Source organism: Chrysochloris asiatica, unplaced genomic scaffold, assembly GCF_000296735.1.
Source record: "Chrysochloris asiatica unplaced genomic scaffold, ChrAsi1.0 scaffold00086, whole genome shotgun sequence".
Classification (NCBI taxonomy): domain Eukaryota; kingdom Metazoa; phylum Chordata; class Mammalia; order Afrosoricida; family Chrysochloridae; genus Chrysochloris; species Chrysochloris asiatica.
In genome coordinates this window covers 9,996,705-10,016,348 of record NW_006408604.1, presented here as the reverse complement: position 1 = coordinate 10,016,348, position 19,644 = coordinate 9,996,705, and the positions used below count along the sequence as shown (strand labels likewise).

Here is a 19,644-nt window from a genome sequence, read left to right as displayed (position 1 = left end):
AAGTCGGCTGCCACTCATAGCAACCTTGTATAGGGTTTCCAAGGAGTAACTGGTGGGCTGGAATCACCAAGCTTGCAGTTAGCAGTCTAATGCTTATCCTACAGGGCTAACCAGGACCCCTTACACACCTTATAGAATAATTAAATAGATACATCGATGGATATAGACAGAACTCCATGCCAAGGCTCACAAGCCATACATGATCTCACCCACACGTAGCTCTTCAACCTCACTTTCTACTTCCACTGCCCACCATCCTCCAACTACACTGATCTTCCTGTTAACCATTAAGAAAAGCACATTCCCACTTCAAGTCCTTGACACCTGCTGTTCTTCTTCCAAAATGATGTTTTTCAGATCTTTACGTTGTCTTCTTCCTCTTCATCATACAGCTCTCAATTGCTTCCCTGACTAGTTACCAGCTGCTGTCAAATTTATTCCAATGGTGACCACATGTGTGTCAAAGTAAAGCCATGTTCTCTAGGGTTTTCAATGGCTGATTTTTCAGAAGTAGATCACCATGCCCTTCTTCCAAGCCACCTCTGGGCCAACTCAAACGGCCAACCTTACCATCAGCAGTCGAACACATTAACTGTTTGAACAACCCAGGTATTCCTGAGAACCCTACCTAAATATAAATAACCCATATAGCCCCTTCCTGTTCTTTTCATTTTTAACAGTATATCTAAAATAAGTGTGTTTAATTTGTAAGTCTGTTTATTATCAATCAATGTTTTATGAAGATCTTGACTTTGTCTCTCCTACTAACTCTATCTCCAGTACGTTGAACAGTTCTGACAGAGAGTAAAAAAATTTGGAATGAAAAAATAAATGAGAAAGGAAGTTGTTTGCTACCGGAAGCATTAAAATCTTTTGCTACCAACTTTGGAAACTTAATTACATTGATTAAATTGAGTTGGGTAATATCTTGCTGATTAGCATGTCATATGAATTGCATATGTTTACCTTTAAAAAAATTTTTATTCCTTTTTTTTTTTTGCTTCCTCTTTTGAAAGACTGCTAAGAAGGTCAATATTATCACTGGTACCCAAATGCTTTACATAAAAGTTTTGCTCAGCTACCCCAAACTATCCCCCTAGCATGAGGCAACCCTTTGGTCAATGCCTGTCCGTGAGAAATAAAGTGGGCATGAGTACTGTTAACTCTAGTTGTAAGCGCCAAGTTGTTGATTACTGGTATCCTGCCAGATGTGAAAAATGGGAGGGGGGATAGAGATAACAACCCAGAGAGCAATAAGAAATGTACTAGCCAGTAGCCAAAGAGATCAATCCTATCAGCCATTTCCATCTGGGTTTAAGATGTTTTTCTCTTAACTGCAACTGCCATCTGCTACACTGAAATCATTCATTTATTCATATATTTAACAAATACATAATAAGGACATTTGATGAATCAAGCTGTATGTTTGATTCTGGAGATGTAATCATGAAAAAGGCACGGTCACTACTCTTATGAGACTTGTAGTCAAGCAGGAGAGTGAACTAATAAAAAATTATTGCGATTAATTACAGTTATAATGCTTCAATGTTAAATGCTGTCAAGTCGGATCCGACTCATAGAAACCCTGTATAGGATTTTAGAGGTGGGTTTGACCTGCCAACCCTATGATTCAAAGTTCAGTGCATGCCAGGAGTCCACGGTTAAAATTTAATAGCTATAAAATCATTTAATGGGAAATTAAAGGGAATAAGGGGCAAGGAACAGGAGTTTTGATTTGAGGGTTGGGAAGAGGAAAAATCTGAAGACATAAGGACCTTGGACCAAGTGAGATGCACTATGTTGGGTACTGAAAAGTATAAAAATTCTGACAACCTTGTTGAAAACACACACATACATCTACATATGCATACAAAATAATGAAGGAAAACAAAAGCCAGGAGAGAAGAGTACAGAAAGGGAAGTAACAGAACTAAAAGGAAGCTTTCACTACCCTTTGATTTGCATAAGGCCTCAGTAATAGAGCAATTAAGGCTGAACAGATACTTCTTCACACTTTCAGCATTATCCCAGGTTTGTGGTACTCAAAATGTCAGAAAGAAAGCAGCTTTGGAAAGAGTTCTCAAGTGCATGCCCAGGAAGTAAGATGAGTTCAGATCATATTGTTGATGGCTTGTGTTTCTGTTTACAAACTTCTTCTCATTTAGTCAATAAACATTTACTGACTACTTTTCATAGAACCCACGCTTCCTGATCCCTACTATATACCAGACCTCTTTAATAACCCTGTTTAATGAAAACAGACCTCTGCTTTCACCATTATATATATAAGGAACTATACTTTGCCAGAGGTGGTCACACAGTAAGAAGTGGAGTCAGGAAACAACCTAGGCAATGAGATTCTGCCGTTCGCCCTCTTAGATACAGTGTATCTAGAGAGTGCACAGTTTAATAAATATTAATCATTTAGTACATTCAGAAAATATGTCCCTGGCTCACTATGGACCCCATTATGCTGTTGTTGTTATTAAGTGCCGTCGAGTTGATTCCGACCCATAGCAATCCTGTATAGGGTTTCCAAGGAGCAGCTGGTGAGCTTGAACCGCTGACCTTGCAGTTCAAATGGCTTTGCAGTCTGACACATTAACCCACAGAGCCACACCAGGACTCCATGGACCCATTATAGAGTGAGATAAGTAAATGAGGGGACATATCACATACATAATTATTATGTAACTTTATTGTATTGATGCATTGAATGGAATAAGTATTGAATTATTAGGTGGAACACACAAAAAAAGAAATGGTATATTCTGTGCAGTAACATGTTCACAAAAGTGACTTGATTTCTCTTTAAAAGAGAGGAGTACTTCTGGATGGACAAGGAAGTGGACTTTCTAAAAAGAGGAGGTATCACAAAGTCACAGAGATGCAAAATATACAGGACTGTTCTGGGAGTTGTAAATAATTTAATGTGGCTTGACATGACTGTTCAAAGGGGTGAAGTTAAGAGAAAATCCTGGCGAGATGGAATGGGATTAGATCAATTGGGTTATTCTATTCTATTCCAACCTGTCGGTAGCCAGCGCAGAGTTTTAAGTGGACAAGTAACAATCAGATTTGAGTTTTTAAAGCTTCCTGGGAAACTCCATGGGTGTCCAGACAAAAGAGACATTGTGCCAGTGCTAAGGCTATTGCAATGTGGACAGGAGGAGGGTAAATCAAGATAAGAAGGCATGGTTACTACTTGAATAATCATGGTGGGGAGAAGAAATCAGTTTGGGTTCATCACCTGACTAAGTGACTACTCCCTTAAAACTCTCTCTTGGCTTCCATAAATACCGCTCTTTCCCTGTTCTCATTTCACCTCTCAAATAATTCTGTTCTAGCTCTTTTATCATCTCAATCTCCTCTAGCCATTCCTTGAATGCTAGTGTACTCAAAGATTCTGTCCTTATTCCACTTCTTCCCTCTGACTCATCTCATCCACCCTCATGATTCAACTTACTAATGAGGCTTACATCTACTCGAGTAAGTCAAAAAGTAATAGTAAAAAAAAAAAATCATAAAAACTTTATTAAACAACAAAAAAAGTCAAAATATGAAGCTATTTTTTTCACCACATGTCCTCTATCTTTGGAAAGAGCTCCCAAGCGCATGCCCAGGAAGCTCGGTGAATTCAGATCACTTTGTTGATGGCTTGTGTTTCTGTTTACATCATTCTTCTCATGCAGTGTTTCCATCTCTCTAACCCTTCGCCCAAAGAATTCTGTGCTCTTGGATTTACACCACATCAAAAAGGCACTTTGGCATCCTCAAGGGACTTCAGTCAAGTTCCTTTTAAATGTTCTTTGCATTTGGGAGACAAAAAGAAGACTGAAAGAGTAATATCAGGACTGTAGTGTTGATGGAGTACAGCTTCCCCCCAGAATTCTTGAAGAACAGCCCTGCTACCCTCAGACAATGAGCAGGTACACTGTCATGAAGGAAAAAACAAAAACAGACTTCCATGGCACAATATTCCAGGCTTTTTCTTACCAATTCAGTTTTCTATTTTCTTAAAACTTCTTCTTCATGAGCTCCCATAATCATATTGTGCCTTTTGAGAAAAATCTTCAAGATTACCCCTCTGGAAGTCTAAAAAAACAGTCACTGTAACCCTCAGAAACCATTGCTTGAATTGGACCTTTTCTTTGAAATTACACTTTGAGACTAAGACACATGTGTTACTGAGAGAAGTTGTCTGCAGCCATCTACTGATTGTAGAGACATGGTTAAACATATTTTGCTTGCAATAGCCTCTTGTAGCAATACTTTTTGATTTACCTCTGTATATTTTCAGTCCAAATAACCCTTCACCTCTCATCACATATCCACTGCTTACTAGATAGGGGCACTTAGAAGACCCATGCAGTTTCTACTCTTTCTCATTCCCACTATCACCAAATCTGAACTCCTCCTTTTATTTATTTATTTATTTTGTCATCTTAGGTTTTGTGAACAGCACTAAAAGCATCAACAGTGTACAAAGCTTTAGGGGTTCAAGTTTGATTTGAAAAGTCCATTCAATTTGGCATATTGGAGAAAGTAAGAGGTAAGGAAGTGAAAACAATAATATCAGACTATCCTTTAAGATGAACCGTGAATAAAAAGCAGCAAATGACGGGAAATCAGGTTCAAATACAAATTTAATGTTATTAACGGTGGCACAATTTGAGTATGTTTAGGAAGTACAGTGCTATTTCTCATTAAGAGTCCAAGTGACAATTTGGACAAGACCGTTCTTTACTGTGGAGTACTATGCCACATATTGCAGGACATTTGGTATGCCTAGTCTCCAGGTTCCGAATGCCAGTAGGCCCTGCCCTGAGTCATTAGGACAATCCAAAATTCCTCATACATTTCCAAATTTCCCCTAAAAACTTCCAGAATCCATGGAAAATTCCTGCAGAGCAAAGGACATAATTAAGGAGTCAGAGGAAATGACTGATGATCCAAGATCCTCATTCTTGAGGACATGTGAGAAGACTGGGCCCAAAGCACAAAAATAAGAGTTCGGCCTGTCAGAGCCAGTCGGAAGCTGAAGACTTCAGGGACAGTCAGTAGAGTGTTAAACTCTGGATAAACCATTGTAGGGAGAATAAATGACCCCAGATACACGTAAGTATTCAGAGCATCACAGATGAAGGATTTTGTATACCCTGAATGGTGTGCAGGAGGAGAAGTAACAGATGAAACATGCTCTGGCTTTGGTTGAAATCCCAGGTTGTCACTTTTTAGTCTCTGTGAGAGACATTGTCAGTTGACAAAGTCCAAATCCATTCCCTACCTTTGCCACTCACCAGGGAGACATATAACCTCCCTGTTAGCTATGAGACAGAAAGTTAAGGATTTGGTGATGGTTTTTCCTGATTTAGGAGTCCCGGGGAGACTCAAACCTTAAGCACTCAGCAACTAACTGAAAAACTGGTCATTTGCATACATGTATAAGAAAAGCCTGGAAATCTACTGCCAAAAGGCCACAGCCACTGAAAATTCTATGGGGCACAGTTGTATTGTCATACATGGGGTCATCGTGAATGAGCATCAACTGCTTTGGCTTTGGAGTTTTTCCCTGATGTAGCCACCTTCCCTTTTTCCTTCTTTAAGTGTAAGGGTACCTGGAGCGAGGACAATCAACTCCCAGCCATGACACAAATGCGAAGACAACCCCAGAGGTCAGCACTGACCTCACAGAGCTGCTGAGCCAATGACCAGCAGCCCTTTACTCCAAATTTCTTATTATGGATGTGGTGATGTGCCGTGGAGTCGGTTCCATCTCATAGTGACCCTGTACAAGGTTTCCAAGGCTGTACATCTTCACGGCAGCACAGAGCCTCATCTTTCTCCCGTGGAAAAAGCTGACCTTGAGGTTTGCAGCCCAATTCATAACCACTACACTTTCAGAACTCCTATGAGAGACCAATAAACACCTATTTAAGCACTATTAAATCACTAGCTAAAGGCCTCAGGCAAAACAGTCAACCTCTCTCAACAAGTGTCCTCATTTGTAAATTAAGACAATAATATATGCATGTCAACTCTACAAAAGAATTAAATAAAAAATTTAAAAAGAGATAATAACAAATGTGAGACAACTAGCTCAGAGCTTGACAGAAAAATAACTGATTAACAAACTTTTTCATTCCATTCAGTGTCTCTGAAAAACAGAATTATAAATTTTTTTTCGCTTTTGTCCTCAGAAAAGTGGACTACAAATAGCCTTTCATGTTACTCTCATGCATGCAGAATCAAAGTATAATTCTGAGTGAAATACAGATCTAACATTGAAGAGTAATGCAAAAAGACAGACTCATAAAAGTCTCAAAGAGGATGAAAATACAGTCTTCAATTGTAATTCAAGAAGGTTTCCAGTAATATCAACACAAGCTAATCAAAAGTGGCTGGTTACATTAGGTAATTTAACTGTCCTAAAAGAGCCCTGCTGTGGTGCTATAGGATTAGCACTGGTGCTAATCACAAGGTTGGCAGTTCAAACCCACCAGCCGTTCTTTGGGAACCCTATACAGGGTTGGTATGAGTCAAAACTGACTCAATGGCACATAACAAAAACAAGAAAAAAGTCCTGGTGGCACTGTAGGTTAGTCATTGGGCTGCTAACAGCAAGGTCAGCAGTTCAAACCCACCAGTGGTTCAGTAGAAGAAAGATGAGGCTTTCTGCTCCGGTAAAGATTTACAGTCTTGGAAACCCTAAACAGGGTCACTATGTGTCAGAACCAACTTGACAGCACTTAACAACAACAATAATCTAACAATATTGCTTAAATATTGTATTCATCAACACTTCAAATCTATGAGTGACTCTGGGCTCAAACATTTTATTGTTACACGATTGTTTTTTAATGTTCATGGCTTATCTTCATTGTTTATATCCTATGTGTATTATCACCATATGTCCCTGCTTTGCAAGCTTTGATAAGTTGAGATCATGTCATATCAGTAATTATATTCCCATAGAGGTAATATCCATCGAGATGCCACTACCTGTCAAATCAAGGACGTTGACATCTCAAAGCGTTTCTGTTATAGTTAGCATGAGAAAAGATTGAAGTTGTCTAGGACTTCATTCTTCTTGGATCAACTATCAACATTCATGGAAGCAGCAGTCAAGAAATCAAACGATGTATTGCATTAGGCAAATCTGCTGCACAAGACCTTTTTAAAGTGTTGAAGAGCAAAGATGTCAGCTTGAGGACTAAGGTGCGACTGACCCAAGCCATGGTATTTTCAATAACCTCATATGCATGTGAAAGCTTGACAGTGATTAAGGTAGACCGTAGAAGAACTGATGCCTTTGAGTTATGGTGTTGGAGGAGAATATTGAAAGTGCCACGGGCTGCCAATAGAACCAATAGAACCGTTCTGGAAGAAGAGCAGCCAGAGTGCTCCTTGGAGGCCAGGAGCACTTCATTTCTCATACTTCAGATATATTGTCAGGAGGGACCAGTTGCTGGAGAAGGATATCATGTTTGGTAAGGTGGAGGGTCAGAGAAAAAGAGGAAGACCCACAACGAGATGGATTGGCCAAGTGGGTGCATCGATGGGCTCAAGCATGGCAACAGTAGTGAGGTTGGCCCAGGATCGGGCAGTGTTTCATTCTGCTGTGCATAGGGTCGCTATGAGTTGGTACCGACTCGATGGTATCAAACAACAACAGAATTTTCCTCAATGGTTTAGGTAAGGTCTGATGCATGAAAATACAAGATAGCATATACGGAGGGCCTACTCTCTACCAAGCCCTGGACACATTACTTTAGAGCCATAAACTAGTTATTACTTTTGGCTCCATTTTAGAGATGGAGATCCTGAGGCTCAGAGTCAAGAGCATAATAGGTCACGTGGCTGGAGAGGAGCAGAGCTCCAGTCTATTGGCTCCAAAGCCGACATTCTCTCCATGTGCTGCCACCGCCTATAGACACGCCATCATTTTTTTGATGTATACACAAAAAGTGAAGGCTTATGGGATGCTTTCTAGCTCCAAACCAAAGCTAAACCCACTGCTATCTAGGTAACCCCAACTCACTCAGGGGACCCATGTGTTAGAGTAGAACTATGTTCCATAGAGTTCTCTTGGCTATAATTTTTATGGAAGAGTCCTTGGGTGGCACAAATGCATACCTACTAGCCAAAAAGGTTAGTGGTTTGAACCTACCCAGATGTCCCTGAAAGACAAGACTATCATTCTACTTCCAGAAGGATGTTGTTGTTGTTAAGTGCCACTGAGTCTATTATGACCCATAGCAACCCTGTATAGGGTTTCCAAGGAGCAGCTGGTGAGCTTGAACCGCCAACCTTGCAGTTCAAATGGCTTTGAAGTCTGGCATATTAACTCACAGCACAACACCAGGATGGATAGAACATTGAAAATCCTATGGAGCAGTTCTACTCTGCATACATGAGGTGAGTCAAAATTAACTCCACAGCAACCAACAACAACAATCTTTATAGCAACAATTCACTAGGCCTTTCTTCTGCAGAGGCACTTCGTGGATTAGAACTGTCAACCATTAGGTTAGCAGCCAATAGCCAACTCCTTATGCCACCCAGGGATCTTGTTCTAACCCCAAGTTCCTTTATTTCTGCATATGCTTTGGCAATTTCTAGACTCTCCGGTTTTCCAAGCACCAAAAGTATATCCTAGTGTTGTGCTGGTAGCATAGTGGGTACAAGTCAGGCTGCAAACCTCAAGGTCAGCAGTTTGAAACTATCCGCTGTTCTGCAGGAGAAAGATGAGGTTTTCTGCTCCTGTAAAGATTTACAGTCTTGGATATCCCATGCAAGGTCGCTATGAGTTGGAACTGACTCCATGGGACATAACCACCACCACCACAGTGTGGAGCTGAAGAATAAACACTGGAGTGGTAACAGCAAAGTTGGCAGTTGAAACCCACTAGCCACTCCCAGAAACTCTATATAGGATTGCTATGAGTCAGAACTGACTTGACAGCATACAAAAACAACAACAAAACTATATCTGGACTTCTGCTGACCACTCTGTTTAAAGAGAATTCTAGCTCCAATTTTAAATGAGAGGGTATGTTGGCCAACAAGAAACATATTCCACAGAAGTAGGCAGCGCAATTTGAATCCAGTCAGACTTGAGGGCTACATTACCACCAAATTCGCAATGTCATAGAGAGAACTGCCTACCCATCCCTAAAGTATAGTTAATGGATGGGGACGACATGGGGGAGAAGAAACTGAAGTTGAATTCCAGGCAGACAAGTCCGTCCTGACTTTTTTTTCGTACTTCCTCAATGTATGCACAGAGCAAAGGTTTTAAAGTCAAACATTCCTGGATTCAGATCCCAGTCCCACTATTTTTCTAGCTTTGTGACTTTGGCCAAGGTTTCCTTGTCTACAGAAGCAATATAGTACTACTTACCTCACAGGATTGGTAAGAATTAAAATGCTTAATACCATTTCTGGCACAAAGTTGGCACACAATCTATACTCAGGCTAGCTCTTTTTCCCTGTTGCCTTTTCCACATCTTTGTCTTAACTCTTCTCATTCAAAAACTGGTATAACACCACAGTTTACTCTTTAAGTATTTACCCCAAGGAAACCATATGACAGACAACTAAAACCAAGTTAAAAAATACTAAAAACCAGAAATTAGGGAAGACACATAGAAAAAAGTATGAGGAGTGTGCAATCACAAAAGAGCAACTGGAAGGTAATAGTCTCTTCAGTGACACACACGACTGCTGGCTTAACTACTCTTTCCAAATTTCATTGCCATTGAAAAGAATGGTAGATAATTGGAAGAGAAGAGATGGGGACAAAGAAGAGTAGGTGCCAAGTGGATTCCAAAATGTAACTGCACAGAAAATTAATTCTCATCCAAGCAATTCAGAAAAGAATCATAGCAGCAGATTGCATACTAAGAATACTTCCCCGTGTCTTTTAATGAGGAAAAATGCAGTGATGCAGGTTTCAGCCACTATACTTCACTTTGATCATCTATTTCTAGACTGACACTTCATCGAACATGTCTTTCTTTCTTCATTATTGCAGCATTAAAGATTGAACTATATGCCCTCTTGTGCAATTGTGGAATAAGGAATCTAACTTAACCCACAGGATTTGGTCTTTGGCCTTGATTTCTAAGAGATAGCTTCTAAAATCTAAGAATTTCCCTAGTGATCGGAGTACCTTTGATGAGGCCTCTACATCACATCTTAGGATTTATGGAAATGAGGAACTTCATGGGTGGGACAGGGCAGACCAGAAAAACCCACACTATGATATCAGCCCAACTTTATGGGAGGGGTCTGGAGGTTAAGTTCAATCAATCATGCCTAAGTAATGTTGTTGTTGTTGTTGTCAGGTGCCATCGAGTCAGAACCGACTCATCGCGACCCCATGAACAGCAGAACGAAACAATGTCCGATCCTGGGCCAACCTGACCACTGCTGCCACACTTGAGTCCATCAATGATGCCACCTGGCCAATCCATCTCGTTAGGGGTCTTCCTCTTTTTCTCTGACCCTCCACCTTACCCAGCATGACATCCTTCTCCAGCGACTGTTCCTCTGGACAGTATGTCCAAAGTATGAGAGATGAAGCTTAGCCATCTTGGCCTCCAAGAAGCACTCTGGCTGCACTTCTTCCAAAACAGATCTATTAGTTCTTTTGGCAGTCCATGGCACTTTCAGTATTCTCCTCCAACACCACAACTCAAAGGCATCAATTCTTTTACGATCTTCCTTACTCACTGTCCAGCTTTCGCATCCATATGAGGTTATTGAAAATACCATGGCCTGGGTCAGGTGCACCTTAGCCCTCAAGCTGACTTCTCTGCTCTTCAATACTTTAAAAAGTTCCTGTACAGCAGATTTGCCCAATGCAGTACGTCGTCTGATCTCTTGACTGCTGCTTCTGTGAGGGTTGATAGTTGATCCAAGAAGAATGAAGTCTTTGGCAACTTCAATCTTTTCTCCATTGATAAGAATGTTGTTTATTGGTCCAGTGGTGAGGATTTTTGTTTTCTTGACATTGAGATGCAACCCATACCGAAGGCTGTGCTCTTTGATCTTCATAAGTAAATGTTTCAAGTCCTCTTCACTTTCAGCAGGCAAGATTGTATCATTGGCATATCGCAGGTTGTTAATGAGTCTTCCTCCAATCCTGACGCCACGTTTTTCTTCATAGAACCCAGCTTCTCGTATTATTTGCTCAGCATACAGATTGAACAAGTATGGTGAAAGAACACAACCTTGTCGCACACCTTTCCCAATTTTAAAACATTCAGTGTTCCCATGCTCTGTTCGAACAACTGCTTCTTGGTCCAGGTACAGATTTCTCAGAAGTACAATTAAGTGTTCTGGAATACTCATACTTCTCAATGTTGTCCATAGCTTGTCATGATCCACACAGTTGAAAGCCTTCATGTAGTCAATAAAGCATAGGTAAATATCCTTCTGGTATTCTCTGCTTTTAGCCAAGATCCATTGGACATCAGCAATGATATCTCTTATTCCACAGCCTCTTCTGAATCCAATGCACTTTGGACTTGCTAAGTAATGAAGCCCCAATAAAAGCACCTTTGTATATGGAAGCTCTATGGGCTTCCTGGTTGGTGATAGACAGCAATACATGAGGACATGAAAGCTGGGCAAGGTCAGAGGTTCAAGCTCACCAGCTGCTCCTAGGAAACCCTATACTAGGTCTCTATGGTTTGGAACCAACTCAATGACACTTAATAACAACAACAACATTACTATTCTAAACAACTTTCAGTGAGTAGCAGCTAGCAGGTCTAGCACCTATCCTCCCAGACCTGGACTTACACATCTCTTCATTTGTAAGCAGTTTGTTATAATGAAACGGAAATCCTAAGAATAGTGCTTTCCTGAGTTCTCTGAGGATTCTAGCAAATTATCAAGCCCAAGGGAGTAGTAGAAGCCAGCAGGTATCCTTGAGGGGTTAGAGGGAATCCCAAATTTGTAACTATCAGATCAGAAGTGAGGGGATCATAGGAACTTTAAACTTGTTGCTCTCACCTGAGATCTTAGGGAGGCTTGGCCGTCTGGAAGCCTGCGTCCTTTAATTTGTGAGTTCTGACCTAGCTCTAAGGATTAGAATCAGAGGGATGATGTATGTGGGCCATTGTGTCAGAATTAGAGCAGAGGAGAAAAGAACTACATTGGTTTGAATTGATTTCAGTACAGTGATCCTACTTTAATTTCAAAACCCCTTTGTTTTCTTTCCAAACCTTCTATCCAAAAGATTCGCCTCTCACACCATCATTCCCTACCCATCATTCCTTATGCATTGCACAATATGTCTCAAAAATTGTTCATGTTTTATTTCACTGTATCTTCAAAATACAGTGAAGTGTGTAGGGAAGAAAACAAAAAATAAATCTTCTAAACCTTAAGTTGAGTATAATGTAGCTTAGGTGATTTCCTTTTGCCCACTGCTTCAAAGTTGGAGATGTTTGGGAATGTAACTCTCAATTCAGTGTTATCTAAGGCAGCATATAACAGAATATAATAGAAATAGTCTGGGCTTCAAGTTAAATATTTCTGGGATGTGAATCCCAGACTCATGGCTAATTGAGAGCTGTGAAATTCTGGATTAGTTACTTAAACTCTCTGAGCTAAAATCTGAAAACCCAAGAAAGATTTCAACAAATCAGCAGAGAGATCTCCTAGAAAGAAAATGGAAATACATCTAGCTTTACTTCATTATTTGGATTTAGGCAGGCATCCTAAATCCAGGATCTCAGAGAGAATAAAAACAATTATAGGAAGGAAAAGGAAAACAGGTCTTTATGCTCAGCTAGAGAACTGCCAAAAAGCAATGCAGACATTTTTAAATGTTCTCTATTACTATTCTCAAGTCGTGGTGTGACTACAAAGCCATTTGAACTTCAAGGTTGGCGGTTCAAGCTCCTCAGAAACCCTATACAGGGTCGCTATGGGTAGGAACCGACTCAACGGCACCTAACAACAACAACATTACTATTCTAGGAGTCCTGGTGTGGTGCTGTGGGTTAATGTGCTGGGCTGCATAGTCAGTTTGAACCGCAAAGTTGGTGGTTCAAGCTCACCAGCCGCTCTTCAGAAACCTTATACTAGATCACTATGCGTTGGAACCGACTCAACAGCACTTAATAACAACAACGTTATTATTCTAAACAACCTTCTGTGATTAGCGCCTAGCAGTTCTTTCCTGGCTACAGTGTTCTTTAACTGAACATGCCCTTTTTAGTTTTAACAGCTTCCATATCACTGATAAGCCTTGCCTCCCCTACTAGGGAAGGCCCAAGGCTCTCACCCCAAGCTTCAAATTCCTTCTCAAAATCTCGACAATTGGATGCTATTAAATCTGATTCTCTTTACCTGTATCATGAAATTTCCCTTTCTTCAACCTGCTCCATACAACTTTCAGTTTAACTTGGTAAATGTTGTGCTGGACACTTTTTATGTTTTATCTCATAAGTGCCGTTGATTCAGTTCCGTCTCATAGCGAGCCTACATAGGGTTTCTGAGGAGTGGCTAGTAAGTTTGAAAGGCTGACTTTGCTGTTCAAACTGATCTTGAGGTTGAGTGCTTATCCTATGGGATCACACCAGGACTTCTCAGTAGCTCTATAATGGGGCTCCTAGTGTGGCGCTGTAGGACCTGCACTGAACTTTGAACCACAAAGTCAGCAATTCAAACCCATCAGCTGCTCCTTGGAAACCCTATACAAGGTCATTAGGAGTTGGAACCTACTCCACAGCACTTAAAAGCAACAATGACACTGTAATGTATATATTATTATCCCTAATATACATGCTGGACTCCTGATGTGGCACTGTAGGATAAGTACTGGACTGTAAACAAAAGGTTGGCAGTTCAAAGCCACCAGCTACTCCTCTGAAATTCTGTAGAGTCACTATGAGTCGGAACAGATTCAACAGCACTTAATAACAGCATGCAGGCAAGAAAAGCTGGTGGCACAGTGGTTAAAGTACTCAGCCACTAACCAAAAATGTTAACAGTCCAAACCCACCAGCTGCTCTGTGAGAGAAAAATGTGGCAGTCTGCTTCCATAAATTTACAGCCTTGCAAACCTGTCTTAAAGGTTCACTATGAGTTGGAATTGATTTAGTAGCAATGAGTTTGATTTTATTACACAGGCAAGGAAACCAAGGCTTAGAATAAGTTGTTAGTGTCAAGTCCAGATCCCACATCTAGGAAACGAGAGTTAAAAGCAGCTCTGGCTGACTCCAAATTCTGAGCTGTTAACAGCTCCCATGCTTCTTCCTACAAGAAGATACACAAGATATAAGGTATTTTCTTTGGAAAAATTCATATATTCATGAATTGTTGTTGTTACGTGCCATTGAGTTAATTTCCAGCTTACAGTGATCACATGTGACAACATGTGACAACATGGAACTGCCCCTTAGGGTTTTCTAAGCTATAATCTTTTATGGAAGGAGCTCTGGTAGCATAGTGGTTACAAATCAGGCTGTAAGCCGCAGGGTCAGCAGTTCGAAACTACCAGCTGTTCTGTGGGAGAAAGATGAGGCTTTCTGCTCCTCTAAAGATTTACAGCCTCAAAAACCCTTTACAGGTCACTACGGGTCGGAACCGACTCCACGGCATATAACAACAACAATCTTTATGGAAGCAGTTCACCAAGACTTTCTCCCATAAAGCCACTGGGTGGTTTCAAACCAATCTTTCAGTTAGCAGTCGAGTGCTAAGTGAACACATGCTATTAGACCACTAAACTCACATTGACTTTTGTCAAACAATCTTTGTAACCCCGCTGTCTTTGCTACATCATAAACTTCATGAGCAAAGGAATAGCATCCCTCTAATGACATCTTCCACAAGGGCACTTAGTAAGTTAGTGTTTATTTGAAATACAGTACCACTACAACAAGGAGCTCTGATAGTGTAGTGGTTATGAGTCAGGCTGCTAACCTCAAGATCAACGGTTCGAAACTACCAGCTTTTCCTCAGGAGAAAGATGAGGCTTTCTACTCCCGTAAAGATTTACAGCCTCAGAAACCCTATACAAGGTCTCTATGAGTCAGAACCGACTCCACAGCACATAACCAATCACCACCACAACAAAGGTACCTAAGTAAAAATATAGTGGCAATTGCCCATCTCCTAGTTACTGTTGTTGTTAAGTGCCATTGAGTCAGTTCCGAATCACAGCATCCCTGGGAGCAGCTGGTGGTAGAGGGTGGCAAAGTGGAAGGTTTATTCATCACCTTTCAGATAATTACTGTAACTCTTAAAGGCAAATGCACTGTCTTTGAGGTGATTCCAACTCATAGCGACCCTATAGGACAGAGGAGAACTGGCCCCTAGGGTTTCGAAGGCTATAAATCTTTACAGCAGCGGACTCACATTATTATCCTGTGGAGTGGCCGGTGGTTTCAAATCACGGACCAACCGCGTCACCACTGTACCAGCAGGGTCCTTGGTAGTGAAGCTATAATTCTTAGAATTTTCCACAGGAGTCAAAATTTCAAATGTTTTATCCTATTGCCTCATGACAGATTCTAAGTTTGAGTTCTAATTTTGTAAAATATTTGCTTATAATGTATTGTCATGAATCGATATTTCAAATGTTTTGTCCTATTTCCTCATGAGTAGATTCAAAGTTTGAGATCTAACTTTGTAAAACATTTGCTTATAATGTATTGTCATGGTACTGAAAAATAAGCTTCAATTTTTTTAAAAAAAGAAGGGAAAAAACCTCTCCTCAAAATTTGAGCTGCCTTTTTTTCTTTTAAACTTGCTCCAAGGCACATTTGTCTGAGATGGTGTAGGGGAAGGTGTTTTTATTTGTCTTTATGCAAATTCTTTATCTTTGGGACCCTCCCTCAGTGGTTCCAGTACTCGCTGTCCTTGGGATTACCCTTATCTAAAGTCACTGATTCATTCAGGGTCTCTAGCTCCTTGGGAATGAGCCTCCACCTCTCCAGTTTTTCTGTTATTTTCCTCCTGCTGCTTCCTTTTAGAGATGCTCTGGTAGCGTAGTGGTTACGAATTGGGCTGCGAACCTTAAGGTCAGCGGTTCGAGACTAACAGCCGCTCCGCGGGAGACAGATGAGGCTTTCTACTCCCGTAAAGATTTACACCCTCGGAAACCCTGTACAGGGTCGCTATGGGTCGGAACCGACTTGACAGCACTTAACAACAACAACAATCTACTACTGGTTGGAGTCCTGGTGTGGCACTGTGGGGTAATGCACTGAACTGCAAAGTCAGTTTGAACCACAAGGTCAGTGGTTCAAGCTCACCAGCTGCTCCTCAGAAACCCTATGCAGAGTTGCTATGGGTCGGAATCGACTCGACGGCACTTAACAACAACAACAACAACTGGTTATAAGTCAGTCCAAAACTCAAGTGTCTACCACTAGATAAATTTAGCAAAATGTGATATATGCATACTATACCTCAGTCATAAAAAAAAAAAAAAAAATCACTCAGTTCTGATACATGCCACAAAAGAGATGAACTTTAAAGCATAATGCTGAGGGAAACAAACCATTCACACAGCATAGAAGTCGTTCAATCCCATGTATACGAACCATCTAGAATAGGCAAAAGCACATAGACCAAAGTTTATCAGGGGCAAGTGAGAAGGGAAACTGGGGAAGTATTGCTTCAGGGGTACTGAATTTCTGCCAAGGATGATTTTTTTTTTAATTGGAAATAGAGTCTTGTGATAGCTACACAACTAAGGAAACATAATTTATGTCACTGAAATGTACAGATACAACTTGCTGAAATGTTTCATAATAAATAAAAGGATTCATTTATTATGAAACTTTACAATAAAAGGAAGGTCAGATTCTATTTATTTAGACTATTAGGAAGGGAAGAGAATAAGATAAGGTGGGATACTTGGGTATAGTAGTAATGGGGGGAGGGACAAGAAAAAGAGATTAGAAGGGACTCTTACTATTATGACCTATAGTAAGATCCACCTTACTGGCTTCAACCTCTCTTTCCCCCTAGAAAGAAAAAGAAATGGGTTTTCTACGGATTAGCGCTACATCTGTATGCTGCACTAATTCATACATAGCTTTGTTCACTCTCTCCTCGAGTCAGACTCACAGGAACAAAGCAAAACAAAGCCCCAAACAATATTTTCTGATTACAAATCAAGTGATAAAATAGCTTTATTATACCTTTTTGTGTGTGAAATTAATGGCTTCTTTGTGCTTTATACTTTCAGTGCTGAGTTCTTTTTAAATAGATTTTCTTTTCCTTTTATGTGTCATTTTTGTTTTTGTGATTGCCCGAGTCTTTTTTGTTTCCCGTCTTCTTTATTTTGGTGGGTAGTTTTGTTTGTTTTCGGTGTGGTTACTGTGAAGATTATTACATTTAAAATAGAAAATCCGTTGTCCATAAATGTTGGACGTTCTTTTGGACTCTCCACTATATTTCACTGGCAAAAATGCTTTCAGATAGTAACCATCCCAATTCTAAATAGCTGAGGAGAGAGTTGAGGATAGGAAGGAATGTGGGAACTTAACCATTTTCTTGAGAGGCAGCAAACGATGCTAAAGTCCCGGCTGCCACTTACTAACACCATTATTTTGGATAAGTTACTTACTTTCTCTGGCCTCATTTTCCCCAGCTGTAAAATGTAGATAAACGGCACCACTTAGGATACCGTTAAAAGGATTAAACAGCACATCCAGGGCACTTCAGGTCTGGCATATCATAAATACTTTCAAGGCACTAAAGAGACAGGGGACAAAAGATTCACAACTCTCTACAGTTTGAATCTTACCAAAGGATTGTTAGATTGTTGCTGATTTAAGAAACACACCTTGAGAGAAAGCCACCAAGCAATTTAACCAATAACCTTTTCTATGAGGGGGAAAAGAATAATATAGGCTGTACAATAATAGCCCACGTGAGGAAACAAAACCAAACAAAACATTTTTACCCGTTGTGCTCTCCAAGTAAGAACGTACTCGTCTCTAAAAATACGATTCAATAATTTGGCTCTTACCCATATCAGCATGCTGTCAGTAAAATTTGTGCTCTCAAAACGCTACTGATGAAATATAATTTTCTAAAGACAATGATGCGTAGTAGTTACGAATCGGGCTGCAAACCTTAAGGTCAGCGGTTCGAAACTACCAGCCGCTCCGCGGGAGAAAGATGAGGCTTTCTACTCCCGTAAAGATTTACACCCTCAAAACTCTGTACAGGGTCTCTATGGGTCGGAACCGACTCTATGGCACTTAACAACAACAACAAAGACAATGATGTTAAAAAACAAAGAATAAAAACTCCTTGGGTTTTGTCCTAGTCTATATTTGCTGTTCTATAGAAGCTTATCCCACTTCCCTTAACACGGGATAGGTCTGCTAGCACTTCATTTCTAACATATGTACCTGTGCCCATGTGAATCTAGCAATAGCTTTCTCATAAGATACTGGAGTTCTTTCGCCTATTTCTTCCACCTTGACCTCTCCCAGACTGAAAGTGAAGCTCCAACCAAAAGTTAGTCATCTCTGCCTACCGCCAACAGATGGCGATAGTAATCATGTAAGACTATTTCGGTCTCTGCCAAACCACTGCAAGGTGGTGGTTTTCAACATGTGGTGTTCATGCGAAGTTTTGAGGTGTTTACAAACATCATTAATACCACAGCATGTCTTTTGTGTCTGAAAGTAAAAGCAGTTTTGAACATGATATAACAATGCAAAGTTTTTTAAACCCCAAGTGATTAAAAGACAATAAATGTTCTTTGGCAAGATGAATCATCCTAATATATGAAAGACTGCAAAAGACATTACATTTATGAGAAGTTCTGTACCTAAGCAAGAAGTAATATTTAATAAATCAAGGGGAAATAACTGGAAAAATAAGCAGACATTAAAGTAAAATGTAACCAAAGCAAACACAAATACTTTTTCTGTGGGAAAGGTTAATAAGCACCAATTTATAACAGCAATTAATATGTCATATGACAATTAATCTAACATTAAGGCAGGAGACACCGATATGAAGACTTAAAGCTGTGGTTCTCAACCTTGACTGCAGCCTGTCATCACCTGAAGAGCTGTTAAGAGTCCAGCATCCCCATCAGAGTTGGGCTGTAGATAGCTTGAAACTCCTTAGAAGATTCTAGAATATATCATTAAGGTTAAGAACACTGCCTCCAAATCTAAACACAGGGGAAAGTCACTAGTACTGGTTCTCTGGATTAAAAGTAATTTGAATGTGTATGTTCAAATGTGTGATGAACGTGGACAACTTTGCAAGAAGCTCTTCCCTCTGACATTTATGTAAGAGGGGATGCTACCTGCCTCAAAGGATTTATCTTTTCATATTCATGCACTTGGTATTAGAATAAAGGTTGAGGGGAAAGAGACTTGTGAAAACCACCAAGAAAGAGTACAGTATGCTGTGTTTTAAAGTTTTGAAGGTGTTATTCCAACTCAAAGCAACCCTGTATAGGGTTTCCAAGGAGCAGCTGGTGGGTTTGAACTTCTAACTTGGTGGTTAGCAGTCCAGTACTTATCCTATAGCACCATACCATGGCTCTGTTTATAAGTATATTGTTGTTGTTGTTGTTAAGTGTGTCGTCTAGGGTTTCCAAGGAGCAGCTGGTGGGTTTGAACTTCTAACTTGGTGGTT

The 19,644-nt window shown here is 40.3% G+C and overlaps 1 protein-coding gene across 1 annotated transcript in view; it reads right to left on the bottom strand.

Moving 5' to 3' along the window:
- GRIN2B (glutamate receptor, ionotropic, N-methyl D-aspartate 2B) overlaps positions 1-19,644 on the bottom strand; it is a 678,642-nt gene that overhangs the window by 470,532 nt on the left and 188,466 nt on the right. The gene's annotated exons all lie outside the window — the stretch shown is intronic.